Genomic DNA, 19,043 nt, shown 5'->3' with positions numbered 1-19,043 from the left:
TTAACTAATTTGATCTTATTTTATTTATTACTGTATCCGTCCGAATCTCAGGTAGCTAAATCAATATTTTACGTTATTTTCAATTTGCAATGGAATGGCATAACCACGTTCATTATTAAATCTATTGGTACTATCTTACGTAAAAAGTTAGACAACAAAAATATTAAATATGCTAAGTAATAAATAAATATTCTATCGTAGCGTGACGAGATTAAGTTATATATGAATAAAACATTATTTTATGATCATAAGAATAATTTAAGTAAGCAATTTATTTGCTAATATTATCAATTGACTTCGTAAAGGAGAAAATTCTTAATTATATTTATATCGTTGTTTTTTTTGTGCATTATATTCATTATATCATATCAGCCGTTAACTGATGCTGAACATAGGCTTTTCTGATAAGGAGGGTTTTGCCAATAGTTGCCATGTTTGGCAGGCGGATTGACAACCGCAGTTAGGCTTTGGTGGTATTTATGGGGGGACGCTACTCCTTTGATGATTAAGTTCCCTTAATCGCCATTCACGAAATTCACGGTGGAGGAAGGGGTAGCCTATTTTAAGCCAAGATCTTTCTCAAATTGTATTTTTTTTTTGTTAATCGACAAAGCTTACTTTCGTAATATTCCTATTTAAATTCAAGGAAAAAAATAAGTTCCTCCAAAATAACGGTTTACCATAGTCTCTACTCTACTCGTTCTCACTCAAAATATCTTTATATCTTAATTTCAAATAACAAAAGCAACGTTGAATATTTAAAATAATCAAAACAACGCGACATCGCCTTTTCATTAGTCATATAATATTAACAAGATAGGTATATAACGGATCTTGACATTACTATAAATTAAATTAAAAAAGTGCTACAGCAATAAATCGTCTTAAATAATTAACGTTTTTGCTATAATGTTATTGATAGATGTTCCATATTTCACTTGACTGTTGAAATAAATTCAATCAATTTTATAAACAAATTTTAAAGTTGTTATAGGTGTATATATAACATTAGTGTATAAGCGTACGCGATTGTAAAAAAAATATGTTCAAATTTACGCGATAGTAGTTTGCTTACGATTTTCATCATTACAAAGTTTTTGCAAATTTAAATTGGTTGGTTAATTCATCAATATATTTTTTAAAAGATATAATCATGAATATTTATTTTACAATAACAATATTAATTTAAATTACGATTTCCATAATTACAAAGTTTTTGCAAATTTAAATTACTTGTCAAATTTATCATTTTATTATTACAAAATATTCTCATAAATATTTATTTTACAATTCGAGTAATAATATTAATTTAATTTACGATTAACATCATTACAAAGTTTTTGAAAATTTAAATTATTTGTTTAATTATTAATTTTATTATTATAAAATATTTTCATGAATATTTATTTTACAATACCCATTAATTTAATTATTAATAGTTTATTTTGTATTTTGCTTATCATCAAACATTATATGTTATACTATGTATTCACCAATACGGAATCTATTCTTTTTTACTTTCGTTTTGGCCTCAAATCAATTTAGTACAGATTAGATACGTATTCTTATACACAGCAAAATTTTGAATAGTTCACTCTGTATCCGCTTATGCACTATGGGGAGACCATTATTAAATAAATGATTTATATGAACGTAGATACCCAAGTAACGTAGCAAAAAGCTCATTGAACGTTTGTTGAACTCACGATTGATTATATAATAAGTAGTAGTAATATTAAATAATAATTTAATTACGGTGCCACGCAGAGACGGTCAAGTTCGGAATGGCCGAAGGGCAAGGGCGTTATACAAACTGGTTTCCGATGAACTCCATGATATTTTATAATAAATGTTACGAAATTTGTATGTACAATGTTGAGTATTACGTCACTAAAGCGGCAGCTGATGACAATTGTTTCCGACTTCAGAGGTTGAGAAGAAGGAACTTTAGATTTATTAAGTGGAAAAGTTGAATAATATTGTAATAAACATAATAACATATTAGGTAATTGATTTTTAATATGTATCTATATCTGCCCGCTGATAATTAATGCTCGTTTTTACTCAAGATCTGCCAGAAAAGAACTCTTACTGAATTAAGCTCGCCCGTTGTACATCTTTATTTAAAATAAATTATAACAATATAATTTTTGTGTACAATAAAGTATAAATAAATAAATTATTCTTACCTTCACTTTTTTAATCTTAGTACGTTATACTATCTATGTTTTTAACTAACCTTATAAAAGGAGGGTACTCAATTCCAATGTTTATATAATTTAAGATTCTGAATTCCACTGTGCCTTTGTGTTTAGTGTTTTTGTATGATTACACGTCTTTACCAATTAAGAACATAATTTGTTAATTTATTGGTATTATTTGATTGGTATGATTATGTTACATATGTATTTTTGTTACCACATAAGCCGTTAACTGTACACTGCCTTCTCCATAAGGGGGCTTTGTCTGAACTTACTAAGCTTGGCAGACGGGTTGTCAACTGCAGTTAGTCTGGGTTAGTCAGGTGATATTTTAAGAGGGACGCTGCTGCCCATCCTTTGAAACTTAAGTTCCCTTAGTCGCCTCTTACGGCACCTACTGGAAAGGAAGGGATGGCCTATTATATGCCGGAATTATACGGCATGTATTATTATTATAATTATTACTTAAGTAATCGAAAATACCATTATTTTTCATGCTCAACTGTCAGTCACCCTTTCTGAACAATAACAGTATAATATTTTTGTATTGAAAATAAAGATCACAGAAAGGTCACCAGTAGTCTCGTGCTCATTACGTACCTCATAGCCTGAACAGTTCGTAATTTCGTTGCATTGAGTAGCTTGTTTGATCAAAATCCAATTGTTCCATAAGTCAGTTGTAACGGCAGAATTGATTGAAATAGTTTCTTTGCTCGGGATTGGCTATTTTCTTTGTTTTAATAAATGAAATATATTTTAAGATCATTTCTACAAAAAAAAACAAACTTATGATACGATACGATTTAAAAACTGACCTATTAATCCAATTTTTTTAAAATATATACTTTCAGATAAAAAATTAATTAATCGATTTATAAATAACGAAGTTCTCAGGTAATAAACATAAAAAAAATCAAATGTATTGAAAACATGTTGCTTTATTAAAATCGAGTGGAAAAAAGGAAATATGCTCACAATTATATTTCCAGATGACCTAGTAATATTATTGATTGCCATTCTAAGTTGTATAAAAAAAAAGTGTATAATTCTATTTTCGACGTGATACTGTACCTTTTCACATTGCAACGATTAGGTTTGCTTGTAATATGAAAGCGAAAATGTCATTTAAACTCTATTTTTTTTTAATAATCTTGAATAATAGGTAAACAAACTGATAATTCATCTAGTGGAAAATGGTATCCGTCACTTATCGATATGAATACACACAAAATAAATAGACTTACCGCCTATGGGTACCTCTAATACGTTTTTGTTCCTGATGACTATTATGTTATGCCTTCGTACCCTGTGATTTTATTATCATATTCTATCTTTTAAATCAAAACAGTAATGAAATCACAGCTATGACAGAAACACGAGCAGGGGACAAAAGTATTCGAGCAGACAACTTTGTTATAAATACTTCTCCTGTTAGAATATTTTTATAACTGAAAAATAATTTGAATTTTAAATTGATACTCGTACTTATTTAAAGCTTTCGGTATTAACTATATTCTCTATTCAAAATAGCTTAAGCATTTAAGATTGAAAAAGTTTGCAGTAAAACAAAATTATAAAAGAAACTGTACTTCTATTTCTGCGATCTCTTTATTAATGATTCATTTCCTTCCAGGCAAGCAACGGCTCGTACATTCTTGACATCACCGGCTGTCGTCTTCCACTTATAAGAGGTAAGAATAAAATGAAGTAAACTTAGCATAATGCGCAGTAGAACATACATAATTAACATTAATATTGATAAATGTGGTAGCTACATACTTATAAAAATTTGCTCTTTAGTACATACATACATACATATCTGTCACGCCTGGCTCCCATTAGGGTAGGTAGAAACAATGGAATGAATGCTCTTTAGTTTTCACACGATTTTAAAATAATTACGATTACAAGTATTGAAATGAAAATTAATTAAAAATCATTAATTCGGTTGTATATGTGAATGTATATATTATGGAGGCATTATAATTATATACAATTATATATAAAAATAAATAAAGAGCATGTAACGTTGTGAATATTAATTATAAAGAAATAATTAAAGAGCATTTCATATAAGAAAACTCGTATCTACTTTAGTAGAATAAATTTATAAAATTTATGCACGTTTTGGAGGAAATTAAATTTATAGGTTTAATTTTCTATACATCGTCTTTGTAAACATATTTATTGTGAAATTAATTAGATATCACTCTGGTACTCTTTCGAATGCAAGTTTCTCGATTTTTAAAATACTAATTGTACTACTACTAAACTATTTGAATAGGCGTTGCAAAAACTATTAATTTATGCCATATCTCCATCTGTACTAAAACCACTATGAAAAATGGGATGATGTTTTATACTATTCTCTCTTACTCTTTTAATTTTTCAGCACATCTTGTCAATCTTTAACAAATTTGAAATTATTTTATCTATGATTTAGCATTCAAGAGTTAAAATTTTATTAAAATAACGAAATTGTCGGTGTTTATACTATAAATGTCGCATTTGAACCGTGTCTGTGTATTAAAAAAAAAACGGTTTAAATCAGATAAATGATGATATTCATTTAAATGGATACGACGTCGAGCATCCATGTTAGAAATAAATGAATTCAGTTCTTTTCCAAAAGCGGAATCTATATAAAACAAACATTTCTTAGCTACATATGACATCCTGACACTGTATAAGTGAGACTTTATATCAATTCTTAAAAGATAATCATAGTTTACGCCTCATAAAACTTATCAAATACAATAAACGTTCCACATATAAAAAAAAAGGCCCAAATGATAAAAAAAAAATACGACAATTTTTTGTAAAAAAGAAATTTTAATTAAATTTTTATTCGATCTATTTACATTGAACTTGATTAGGTTTTTCTTTACGTTATTAGTAGTTACACGTATTTATACCTATTTCATTATAATAATTGATGAGAATAGAATACAGGATATTCCAACAAACTTATCTCAGGTTAAGCATATAATTCTTTCATAGTTAATTGTTCGACCCTATGCAGTTTCCTATATTTTGTGATACAGAATAATGCGCCACCTACATCTATAATTCTCTGTATTCTATGAGATGTTTATGCAATATATGCTGGTCACTGAATTCTTGGTAGGCAGGTTAGAACCATACTATTTTATTCTACAAATTCACTGTGAATTTTATTATCTATTTCTCCAGATATTTGATTTCCTTAGTCATTTTTCTTTAGTGATATTCACGGAAAGAGACTTCTCTCTTTCTTCCCATGGGTATTATAAAAGATGGAAAGCCTAAGTTAAAGTCAATATGGAAGACTTCGAGGTAAAAAGATGTTCAGAATCTATTGTTTTTACTCTCAACCAGCATGATATTTAATTAATAGCGATTTGCAATATGCATAATAAATACTCTTGTTGTTAAAGATTTCATGCGTGATCACACGCCATTGATTTCATGCGTGTTACTAACATATTATCTGTTACCTAGTTGACATTTCCGTGAAGCGGTATATTAATAGCTTGCATTTGTTAAAGAGTAGAAGCAACTATGTTTCAGTAAAGAATTCTCTCAACAGAAAGATACAAAATTAGTATATATATACATTTTATTTCATAACAGAAAAAATATAGTAACAACTAACTAGATATTATTGAGTTTATTCCCTTAATGGGATAAGTCCGCCATTATATATTAAATCTTTTAGTGTGTCCAATATACATTATGTACAATAAAGATTTTACAATACAATACACTATATATTGATATACTATTGATATATTTCACCTCGATAGAACTTATTGTGGTAAAGTATATTAATAAATGACAAAATGTTTTGTATTATAGATACATTAGATAGAAATGTTTATATTTAAGAAGCAGAAGTGTACATCATCAAGAAGATTTTGTAGAAATACACCAAATATTGATATTACAATACCAATTTTATAGAATGCTCTAAAAATGCTTGTTTATTATGCCAAAACAAGATTATAAATTGTTTTTTGAATACGTTCTCTCAAGAAGTAATGTAAAATTTATTGTAGATTTTTTTTTAAATCACACACCATAATTTTTTATTTTAAAATACATGTTATTTTGCGAAGTTTATATAACTGGTTTGTGGATAAAAATATTTTGTCTAATTCCGTTGCCATTAGTATTGTATGCAATCGCCAACATATGAGTATTGACTATTTCTAGTAGAAGCTCTACAACCTTTCGTATTAGTCATCAATCTCTGACCGTTATACAATCTACGCACATATTGCGACACATGTTTCATTTCCAAACGAGGCGTCGTCAGGCAATTAATCGATCGCTGCTCAAAGCCTAGTGATGAACGGTCAATAAACAAAATATTTTCAATCAACTAACTAGTAAAACGATCTATATTTAAATATATTTACTTAACAAAAATCTAACAAAATTATTTATAAAAAATGTCTATAAATAATTTTTGGAAATGTACGTTTGTATCAAGGAATTGATAGACTAAGTAAAGTGGAAGATGAACTTGTAAAAGCTATACTCAACTAAAGAATAATATTATAACCTTTATGAAAAAAAAATAACTCGAGAATCTTCTGGCAAAAAACTAATGACTAATAATAACTAATAACTTTTCTCTTTGTTCTAAACCTAAATTCTATATTCTATCTCTAAGATTGTAAGACTGTTTGTTACCTTTTGCACTATTTTCTGTTAAGGATAACTGCATCTTAACATATAGTAATGAAGTATGTTGCAACAGTGTAAAAAGCCTGTCTACTTATCATTAGCTGCCATAATTATACTCTAGGGAACTCTTTAAGTGTTTTAACAATTTATTCGTGACGAGATGTAGCCCGCAGTTTTCTTCGTGACATATGTATGGAAATGATAGGCGCCGACGCTCCAGTCCACACTTCAATTACGTGGTTCTGTGTACACCTTTTTTTTGCATTTATGCATTCCTAACACTTTTATTTTGTATTATTTTGTAGTAGCTAATTGTTATGTGTTGTTAGTTTTTAATCATTCTATAAGAAGACTAAAGCTTGATTCACATTGTAATATTGATTGATTATAACTCGTTCTCAGTCTGATCTTCGTATGGTAAAAAATTATCACACAGACACATCTGTAATACTATCTATTACAATTCTATATGGAAATTCTTGTTTATTTGACTATCACAATATATAATTCCACTAGCCACCAATTTCCACTATAATACACGGATTTACTCAGTTGAATAAGGGTAAAATATATTCTACGCTCGTATAATATTCCCCTTCCTTTCTCGTACGTATTGTAAGAAACGACTAAAGGAACTTAATGGTCGAGGAACAGATAATATAATATAAGGGCAGCAACATCCCTACTTAAACACCACCAAAGCCTAACTGCAGTTGCCAAGCCGCTTGCCTAGCATGGCAACTACTGACAAAACCTCCCTTTATGGGGGAAGCCTATATTTAACAATATACAATTAACAGTTGATATATTCTACGTGTAAATCCTGGATATTATCTATATGTGCATTAAATTTCATTCATGTCATCATACTGTTAAAGCGTTAAAGTTAACTTAATAGTTACAAATATTCAAACACCTTCACAAATGTATTCACACTTATCCCGCTGCTTTGTTTATGTGAATTAGGGTAAAAATAACCTGTGTGTGAATCCAAGATATTATCTATGTACCAAATTCCATTCAAGCTAGTTTAACAGTTTAAGCATTATTGTTACCAAATATCAAAACATATTTACGAACTTTCACATTTATATTAATAAGTATAAAAAGTACATATATATATATATATATATAAAAGGATATTCAGGTCATAGGTTTTCTCCACTCGCATTACACTCTAAACGACTACTTGAATGACAAATATGCATAGTGTTAGTCGATCATGCACGGGTTTTAACAATCATATAATTTTAGACATAATACATTTAAATCAATACACATAATATTAACAAAGATTTAAAAGAGTAACTGTTGAGTTTTTTTATGCAACTTAGAACGGCAAACAAGTTGACGACCCATCTGATGGAAAGTATAACCGTCGCCTATAGACATGAGCAGTACAATAGACATAGTATACTCTTTCGTCCATGATACCTCCCATACGTTGCCTCCGTATCCTGTAAATTCACTGCCATATCCCACCTTTCAAACCAAAACAAAGCATACAAACACAACTGCTTCACGGTAGAAACACGAATGGAACAGAGGTATCCAAGCAAACGACTTTTATACAAAAACTCCCTCTGGTAAGTTCTTGAGTTTCTTGTAGGCTTTTCTCAACAGATAACAACCTTTCGAATCTTGCAATAGATAAAAAAAATGACAATTTAAAAATGCTATTCGAATAAAGATAATTTGAATTTAAATTTGAGTCCAGAACTTTACTCTGTTTTCTATCAGCTGCTGCAACTCTCACATTTATATTAGATAATTAGTAAAATTAGTTATTTTTTATATGTCAATGCTCACAATATATGTGTCGTGTGGACTTTTAATAAGGAATCACGATTGGCTAAGCATTAATAATTAATAATTATAGCCGTACACCGAACAATATATAATTACACCGATTATAATGACTATGTTACATGATATAGTAGACTAGACATGTGTAATGTTAATGAACTATCAGTTATTTATTTTTTTATAAAACTAATCATGTTAGTTTGATTATTTGCATAAAAATAGAAATTTATTTAGAAATAAACGCGTTAAAATGTTTATTTATTAAAATATCATGCCAATAAAAATGTTTGTAATTATAATAAATCTATGTTTGAACATTCATATATGTAACTAGATCATGTCTTTGTACATATGTGTGTATCAATAGTGCAAGAAAGTAGTGAAACATTTTTAAATACTAATAATTTAAATATATTATATTATTTGCTGTGGTAAAAACTACGTAAGTAATTTACATAGACATTGCAAGTATCAATAGGTTACGGTAGCCTACAACGCCACTAACTAACAGCTACTGTCAAGCAAATTGTTTGCTTATTTGCCAACTCAGTAACATAAAAATAAGTTCAAAGAAAATCTTCCGATAGTATTCAATACATTGAATTTTTTTGTATCTTAAAAGTATTTGTACACATATTATTTGTATCACATAGTATTTGTACACCTCTGTGTATAATATATATTTTATGAAAAGTTTGTATTAAAAGTAGCGCTGTAGACGTTTGTTTACGTTATATTATTACATTGTGCTTATAAAACTACTTGTTCTATCGAAAATAGAATATTTAATCTCTAATAATATTATAAAAAGGAATTTACAATAAAATTGTTTGTTTGCGGATAAACTGAAAACCTACTTAACCATCTTTAAAAAAATTTTCACCTAAAGAAAGCTATATTACCAGGGAGTATCATAGACTATATATTTTGAAAATTCTACCTACCCGTGTGAAACTGGATCGTATCTTATATATCTATAAAATAAATAGAGAAATAATATTAATATTATATAATATTTTTAAATGAGAACTCGTTTGTCTATGATTAATTATTATTACGTCTTTAATGTTTACTACAAATATAATAAAAATACATGTGAAGTAATTCATCAAACAGTGGATAAATTGCGTAAGATTTAATGACTTTATAATTAAATATAAATATTGCCATAAACAAATTAAAAAAAAAACATAAAAATTATTCCCGACTATTAAATTAAACCGGAACTGTATGTTATACCTAATTACCTACATGTGTTTAATCTAAGTTTTAATTATGTTCAGATGTCAAGTTTTGATAGTCACAGCATGCAGCAATGCAATGTAAAATAAACGCACCGCATCTTTATAATCATAATTGTGATATATCATAAAATAAATTGTCGAATTACGTTCATGTCATGCTTTCTAGTTCAGTTAAAAGATCTGATTGAGACTGTGGCCTTTTTTATTCTTTAATACATATCTAATATGCAATAGTTAATTTATTTTTTTTTTTGGTTAACAGAATGTATCAAAATAATTAGTTTTATTTCTAATAGTAACCGTTAAAAAGGTTCTCAGTTCCACTGTGTTTGTTTTGCGTATAATATGTGATATGTGTACTTATTGACAAAACCGATTTTAATGAGTAATAACAATATTTTTTGATTTGCAAATTAGTAGGTGGTATCATACTTATTTTTACAACATTAAAGACAATTCCTTGTAGAAAAATATATTACAGAACAGGTTGCTTTTTTAATTCACCACATATTTCATAATGTAGTCACATGTTCTTATGATTTTAATTTCATTCTTCTTAGCGATTGTTACTATATCTGAGAATATTTCAAATGTATAACTTTACATACAGAGTTGCCAGTATATTTTCTATTTTAAACTCTATTTATGGAGTTAGAGTCTGCAGTTTAGTCGTCATCTAAAAATCATCAAACTGAAATTAAGACGAATGACAAGGTCAACACTGAACTCTTAGTCATTCGAATGTATGTCTAATTATGTAAACGCATACGCGTGACTCTATTCAGACCGTAGCGAATTTTATTGTACTCAGGTCGAATTGTAGTAAATTTGCCGAGGTTAATTATCCCGGATTTTATGTATTAATTGCCATAAAATATTAAACTAACATCATTTACCGTCGACTGTCACGAATTAACCATTTAACCATATAAAAACAGTCTTTAAATGTATTTGATGGGAATGAGGTCTTCATAAAGTTTAAATTGTAAATAATTTGTTAAAATGATATAAATTTATATTGCTTGTTATAGAAAAAAAATGTGTTATACCTACCGCATTCCATTTCATCAAAATTTCTAATTCTGTTGAAATTAATACATAATTTATACATATTAATACATACATTGCATTTAATACATAGTTGAAAGAAACCATAAAAAATTGATATTTAATAATAATATATACTATTTGACGTAGAATGATTATCGAAGACGTTAGTAAGTGAATGATGAAATTAAAGTAGAAATGGGACAGGCCACTTGGCCATGAAGGAATGTCAATGATGAATCGTTACGTTATCGGAATAGTGGCCTAGGATAGTTGATGAATAACAGTCAATACACTAGTCACTCTATAGTCGAATGGTCTATGGTCAGGTGGATGAACGAAAAGGAAAAAAAGAAAATGGGATGTTTTCTGTGTTATACTTGTAGGTATGTGTGTGTGAGTTTTTGATGTAGTGTTAAATCAATAATAACATTTTCTTTATTTCCATCACTTCAAAATCCTTAGAGTGTTAGTAAATGTTTATTGAATAAGTTTCATTTTGTAGCAAATATGCCATGTGGCCGCGGAATAGAATGGACCACCTCTTCCTTTCTCGTAGTTTTTTTTTATACAACTTTAAATGGCAAACAAGCTGACGGCCCACCTGATGGAAAGTGATAATCGTCGCCTATAGACATTTTTTTATACAACTTAGAATGGCAAACAAGCTGACGGCCCACTTGATGGAAAGTGGTAACCTTCGCCTATAGACATGAGCAGTACCATGGACATAACAGAACTGTTTCGCCTATGATACCCCGCATGCGTTGCTATTCCTGAGAACTCAGGTGTTATTCCTCCGTGTGTTATTACTCAGTAAATTCACGCCATATCCCACCCTTCAAACTGAAACACAGCCATGCAAACACAAATGCTTTACGGTTGAAACACGAATTGGACAGACATGAGTATACTGTTACGTCCATGAATTAATGATAGGTGATGTAAGAGGCGACTAAGCGAACTTAATCGTCTGCAACTGCTAACCTGCCTGCCAAGCATGGCAACTACTGGCAAAATCTCTTTTATGAAGGAGGCCTATGTTCAACAGTGGATAGTTAACGGCTGATATGATGATGATGATGATTTCAAATATACAATTAATACAAGTAGCAAAATTTCCCTGATGTGTTAAAGAATCGAAATTTACTTCTATTTATGACTCTAATATTATTACTTACTCATAATTCCGGTCACTGTATTCATTCCGGTCACTCATTATTTTGCTCCATGTAATCCTATTGACAAATAACACCTTTTAAATGTAATTACGAACGAAACTTATGTAGTAGTGAAGTTCGTTATCCGTGTCTATTCGTCATTATCAATCTCGCTGTATGCTTGCGCATTTATCATGAGCTGCGTACGCGCAGGCTGCCGGATAATAGTGTTAATGTGTACACTGCACTACACAGTGTTACCAGCTGTCACGATCTTATGTGATTATTTATATTTACCTCAATGTCTTTTTAATATATGTATGTATCAGAATTATAATGCATTTTATTTACTTATCTATTAATGTATTATATTTTATTTTTAGTGAAATTTGTTTCAAAACATTGACATGAAGATACAAGACATCCAAGTTTCACATTCTCATCAAAATATGAATAATTACGCAAAACTGTCCCGAATTAAAATAATTTGAAAAAATAATCAGTTATCGTGGAACAAGACATGGGTGGAGTCATATACCGTAAATAAGAAACTTGGTGTGTGGGCTACATATTTTTATAAAATTATGATTTGTAACCAAATAATGATATGTTAAACTTTTAGTACGTATACAAGCGGTATATTGCTTTGATCGTTTGAATATCATATACCCATACGTTGACCTAGCACTATGGTTCCTATGTAGACTGAAGCACTCACTAAATTTTATCCAAATATGTTTACCAATTTCAGCATGATTGAACGACAAACGTTCAGACATCTACGTACAAAATCATCTATATATAATACGAGAAATTTTAAGTCGAGGGGAAAAATTTAAATTTATCAATTCAATATTATTTTCAACCGACTCAAAAAGTTTTTTTTAAGTAAAATTAAAAAAAACTGGTTTTGTCACAATATAGTAGAACCTTTTTTGGAACACAATTTTTAATTATAAATAATATTGATGTTGCTACATTAAAAAATACTATGAAATTTTTCGACTTTTTAATATTAAACATTTTGTTCTAGAAAATAAAAGGTTAGTTATAAAAATATTTTGTTCTGGCAACACTATGTTAAGGCTATTATCCATAGTGTTATCCATCTTGAACAGGGTGATAGGAGCACTACAGATGCTTCGATAATTAGTACTTATTACGTCTCCTACTAGACACGCGGTTACAAAGTAGCCTGTTTAGTGCGCAATGTAAAGATTTTATCGTTGACATAATGGGCTTTCAAGTTGATTTAGGAGTTAAAGATATTTGTAACGGGACAAAAACTGTCTTTGAGTTAAAATGGGGTGATTATTTAATTTGTTTAACGTTTTAATTCAAACTAAAAGTGGTAATAAAATTTGTATATTATTTTTACTAAGTATATATACGTATGACGCCTTAATAACATTTACAATTATTTATATTAATCTTTGAATTTATTTTTTAAATAGTTGATATTACGTCACTTTTTTATAATAATGTAGTTGATATTCAAATCAGAATATAATGAATTTAAAGAAAGTCTTTTTTTATAAATTAGTTAATAAAGTAAATATCATAATCCCTCATTTTTTATTTTTAAACAAAAATAATACGTATTTATTGGCACTATTCGGTCCTCTACGAAATCACACGCAAGTAATTTCCAGTGCTACAATAAAAGAAATCGGTGGACAATTGTAAAATATATTGTCTAATAGCCTAATTAGACAAACTATTATGTCGCTTTAATTATTATTATACTTTTTTTTCTTAAATTAATTAATTTTTTCCTCGCAATTTATAGAAAAGTATAGTAAGTTTTCTGACAACATTTTTAAAAATATCAATCAAGCACCTAATCTGTTCAATATTACTCGACCTGAAATCAGTTTATTTCTGGCTTCAATAGCAATAGATATACTAATATTCAATCAATTAGACACACAGCAAGAAATATAAACAAAGTTTCTCATTTATAGTTGCCGGTTAGTGGTCATAGCGACCCGCTTTTTCCATTGTAAAGCTCAATTCAAACGATAAATATGTACAATATTTGTCGTAAATAACAATTAGAGTTGTAAGATCAAATCGAACGACCGTTCTATGTCATTAAAAGTGGAACTGCTACTGTAGTGCACTTATGCCTTTGGCTAAATACATCGTCGCGTCTACTTTCATATCATTTTAAATACCCGAATTACAGACAAAGAAAAGTAGTGGTAGTTTTTCCAGTAGTTGCTAAATACTAATCGGTACCTTCGGTATAACTTCTTATAAATGCAACAGTAATTACCTTTTACAGATATGGATGGTCACAATAAAAACTTTAAAACATAGGTACGGAACCAGGCTTATTTATGCGCTTTCGACTTTTTAATTTTTATTTCTCTTGTATGTTTATTCAACGTATAAGTTTACTTTTTTATAAAGTATAATATACGCACCTTTGCAATTTCCATACGAATTGGCTTTATTTTAAGATATGTATCCATAAAATGTAATTTATTAAATACATTCGTATAGGCATTATTAGTTTTTGTATATTTCTTTTGTGTCAGCTTTTTATAAACTAGAGGCAATATTGAAATTTTAATAATGCAATGGAAAATAAAAATGTCCTTGGAAATATTTTATTAATTTAATAGTTATTGTTATGAGATCAATAAACTTTGTTATTTTCATTGTACATTTAATGAGAAACTTATAGAATAGATGAGCAAACTAGCTGTAGCGTTTTATATCAAGATACCTGTATTTTCGTAAAAACACATAAATTGTATTTATACAGATTATTTATTATTTTAATCTAATAAATTAATATAGAAAACACAAGTTTTCACGAACATTTATTTTTTATTCCTCTGTACCCTGACAGAGGAATATTACACCTGAGTCCTCAAGAATGATAACGCATGGGGGGGGTATCATGAGCAAAACAGTATACTCTGTTATGTCCATGGTACTGCTTATATCTATAGGCCACGGCTACCACTTTCCATCAGCTGGGCCGTCAGCTTTTCGCCATTCTAAGTTGCATAAAAAAAAACATATTTCTAGAAAGATTGCATTCATAACTTTTTATCAATAATAATAAATAAATAATAAAAGTAAATCATACAACGACAACTGGCCGTGTGGTCCCGGCATAGAACAGGCCACCCCTTCCTTTTCCGTGGGTGTCGTTAGAGGCGACTAAGGAAGGGCGAGGGATGAGCAGCAGCGTCCCTCTTAAAACCTCTCTAAAGCCTAACTGAGGTTACCAATCCGCCTGCCTAGCAAGGCAACTACTGGCAAAAAGGGAGAAGCTTATGTTCAGCAATAGACAGTTAAAGGCTGATATAATGATGATGATTATACAGTTTGAATTTTTAATTTTCTTATAAGTCAGTCCAATATGCTGAAATTGCGATTTTAATTTAAATTTGTAATTTTCGTAATGGCCAACCGTAGTAGCTTGTTTGTCTCCGTTGAAATAGGTAATAAGAATATTAATAACTGTCTACATTTGCACCGAGTAAAGAACCGTGATGCCTAAAGCAAGGCACGCGACACTATATTACTGTAACGTTTATGTGTCCACATCAATAATATAGAGAAAACTCCCCGTCGTACAGTCTAGAGAAATGTCTGCACCCATTCGCACTTTGTTCAATTACAAGCGAACTGTTTTATCTCTGATGGTTTTAGAAAGCCTTTTACATGCTAAACGGCACGCTAAATCTATTCAGATATATGAATTTCTACAATTATTTCTGGGACACTAACTAGATTTCTAATTAATGGCGTCTTATAAATTGACAATGGAGTAGTATTTTAGGTTACAAGGTTTACTGCTGTATACTATATATTACTAGCTCATACCGGCGATTTCGTCTGCGTAATCAGGATATATTTACTGATTGGAATAATAAGTAGGCTATATCCTTCTCCATGCCATATAGTATATCAAATTTTACAGTGATTGAAGCCCTTAGTGCGCTATAAGGTAACAAACAAAGTCATTTTTAGATTTATTATATTAATAAAGATATTAAACAAAACCAAAATTGCAAGAAAAAATTACATGAGACCAATTGAGATAAGGTAATAATATAATAAAAATAATAAATAATAAAAAGGTAATAAAAAAGATAAGATAATTGAGACCAGATAAGGAATAAAGAAATAGATTTATATAAAAACGAATGTATACTTAGATACATTGGCCGAGACATTCAAGAAATATCTACGGATCTTATAATATGAAATTCCTTAGGTAATCTAGGCATACATTAAGTAGCTAGGTATAATCATAAAAGCTAAATAGGTCAGATCAATACTCGTAAAAGTTAAAGTTGTGCCTTCAGCCACAGATAATATAATACTAAGCTTCAGCGTTATAGTCCGACATTAGCCCACATTATTCGCAGATACGCTGACCATGTAGAACTACATGGATCTTTTTTATAGATGATAATGGAATGGTAACCTCGCCTGCGCTAACGGTATACACTGGCTGAGCACCAGTGAGGGATGATAGATGAGGATGAAAATGCAGATCAGTTAGTCCATCGTGATGAATACACTTAGAATTCAGCACGATGGTTTCCAGAGAGGATCACGTGGAGGTCGACCTGACTGAGTACATTGCTAGCAATGAGACTGGTTCTTTGCATTACTAACAATCCCCCCCCCCCGCACAACATGGATCTAAAGTGTATAAAACTGCCTATCGTCCCTCACTGGTGCTCCGCCAGTATATACTGATAGCGCAGGCGGGGATACCATTTTATTTTCATCCATTAAAAAAATAACTACATAAAGACCAGACGATAAAAGAAATAAATATAATAAATAAAAAAAATTAAAATATTGTTCCTTTGGTCTTTTATGGTAGCACAAAATCTAAAGCTTCATTTACAGGGCCGATTTTGGTATAAACGAAAATACGAAATTTAGTTCGAAATTTTCGTAATTTAATTTAATTATAAACCCCTAGATACCTACCTACCAAATACCTACTTAGAGGTGTATATTACCTTTTACACATACCTACATAAAATTTCAAACATAGCTGGATGAATAAAAATATATCACATAACTTTGTTTGAGATGAGACTACATCTCAAAACACAACATAAAGTCATACATTATTATATAAAATAAGTATAATGTTAGTACGAATATTATTTTATGTAATTATCTCTTACCTATCGACAGCTTAGTACGAATACCATTCCTACTTATTGTTTATACGCGTTCTGAAACTATCAATGCATCATTTGCATACAGAGGCCTTTTTATAAAACCTAATAACCATGCAATATACAATCTCGATGTATGTAATGTCGCGGACAGGGGGCGCTGCTGTAAATTAAAATATCAGCCAGTTTATTTGCATGCTACACTGGACGTTCGATATATAAAGCGTGGTGTGGTGATAATATTTTTGCTATTTTCTATGTGCTAAGCTTCCCGTGTAAGGACGTCAGTGTAGTTTATTGGTCTTTACTTTAGATGCAGAGGTGCTGAACATTTTTATTGCCACATGCAAATTGGTCGGCCGTCTGTATAATGCTATCAGGGGTAGTCATTATGACCAAGTGTAATGCCTTTTTTGTATACCGGCACTGCAACTAACATGAAAATACCATCTGATATCCTTAGATTCATTATAACAAGCAACATTTGTCACTGATTTTCACTGACGTTGGTAAATTGATGAAATTTGTGATAAATACTGTAAAGAGCGTGTGCGAGATGCAAGCTTTCTAACTCTTGGGTAACTACGTGCTTCTTATCTTTGATAACCTGTGTCGTATGTGCCTTAATTGCTTATCTTAGCCGCATAGATTTGTGTTCTAGCCATTTTATCACCGTAATCTTGATAAAACAGTCGGCACCTATTACTCATATTATAATATATAAATGCACCTTCATACTCTCTTTTATGGAATGTAGAAATTCAAGAACGGGTATAATTTCAGCAAAAAATTATAGCACAATACTTGAGCAAGTTCAATGTGGTATGCACTTTATAGTTTTTTATATAGGTATTAATTTGAACTTACGATCGGATGTATATAAAATAAATATATAATATAAATATGTAAAGTTAAATTACAAGTTTTGACGTTACAATGCTTGTAACTACAATATTACATGTTATATCAAAGAGCAATAAATTTCAGTTTTAATGGTTGTTTTTATGAATGTTTAAACGTCATAAGTATATGTTAGTTATAGAAAAGGCGAAATAGATTTATTTGAATTGCTGCATTAGGCATTCTTTTTATTTCTGTCTACTACAAAAGATAACAGATGCAATTTACATATATGCAGTGAAATTGTGTTTAAGCATTCATTTTTTTTATTATACACCTTTTATTTATTTAATATACCTAGGTAACAACAAAGTACAAAATTAACTCACCATTCTATGGCTTTATCCGCCAATCAATAATAAAGATATAAAGAAAGATTTGTTTCTAATTGGATTGATACAAGTCTAATATGTTGACGACCACTGAAAACGTAACACAGAAAACGGGCGGCGCCTGCGTGTTTAATCGGTAGCGATCATTGAATTCCTCATTTAAATAATAGTCAATTCAGTAACCAAGCGCGGGATCGTATTTCCATACTCAGTTATATTTATGTAACGTGCCAGGGGCAAACCCTCTATGGATATTAATAACGATTATCAAGAACTAATAAAGAGTTGATTTCACTTTTACATTCATGACAGAATCCCGCCCTGTCGTTCAGAATTTACAGTTCATATTAGAAAGTAAACGCCGCGCTTGATTTTAATAGGTACTCTTGGAATAAAATAAATTAGAATGCCCATTGATTACTGACAATAAAGTACAATTTCGCCCATAATGATTGAGCTAAAAATATCATTCTATAGAATATGAAAAATCTTTTGATTTAGTTTTATATAAATT

General features: G+C 29.9%; 1 protein-coding gene across 1 annotated transcript in view; it reads left to right on the top strand.

The window, feature by feature from the left end:
• LOC113514211 (uncharacterized) overlaps positions 1–19,043 on the top strand; it is a 138,150-nt gene that overhangs the window by 101,150 nt on the left and 17,957 nt on the right. Inside the window, exon 4 of the mRNA XM_031909356.2 lies at positions 3,835–3,892. The gene's annotated coding sequence lies outside the window, so the exon portion shown is untranslated. The remainder of the gene's footprint in view (positions 1–3,834; positions 3,893–19,043) is intronic.

The sequence above is a fragment of the Galleria mellonella genome, unplaced genomic scaffold (assembly GCF_026898425.1).
Source record: "Galleria mellonella isolate WM207_F2 unplaced genomic scaffold, CSIRO_AGI_GalMel_v1 utg329, whole genome shotgun sequence".
NCBI lineage: Eukaryota > Metazoa > Arthropoda > Insecta > Lepidoptera > Pyralidae > Galleria > Galleria mellonella.
This window is presented reverse-complemented; position numbering and strand designations above follow the sequence as displayed.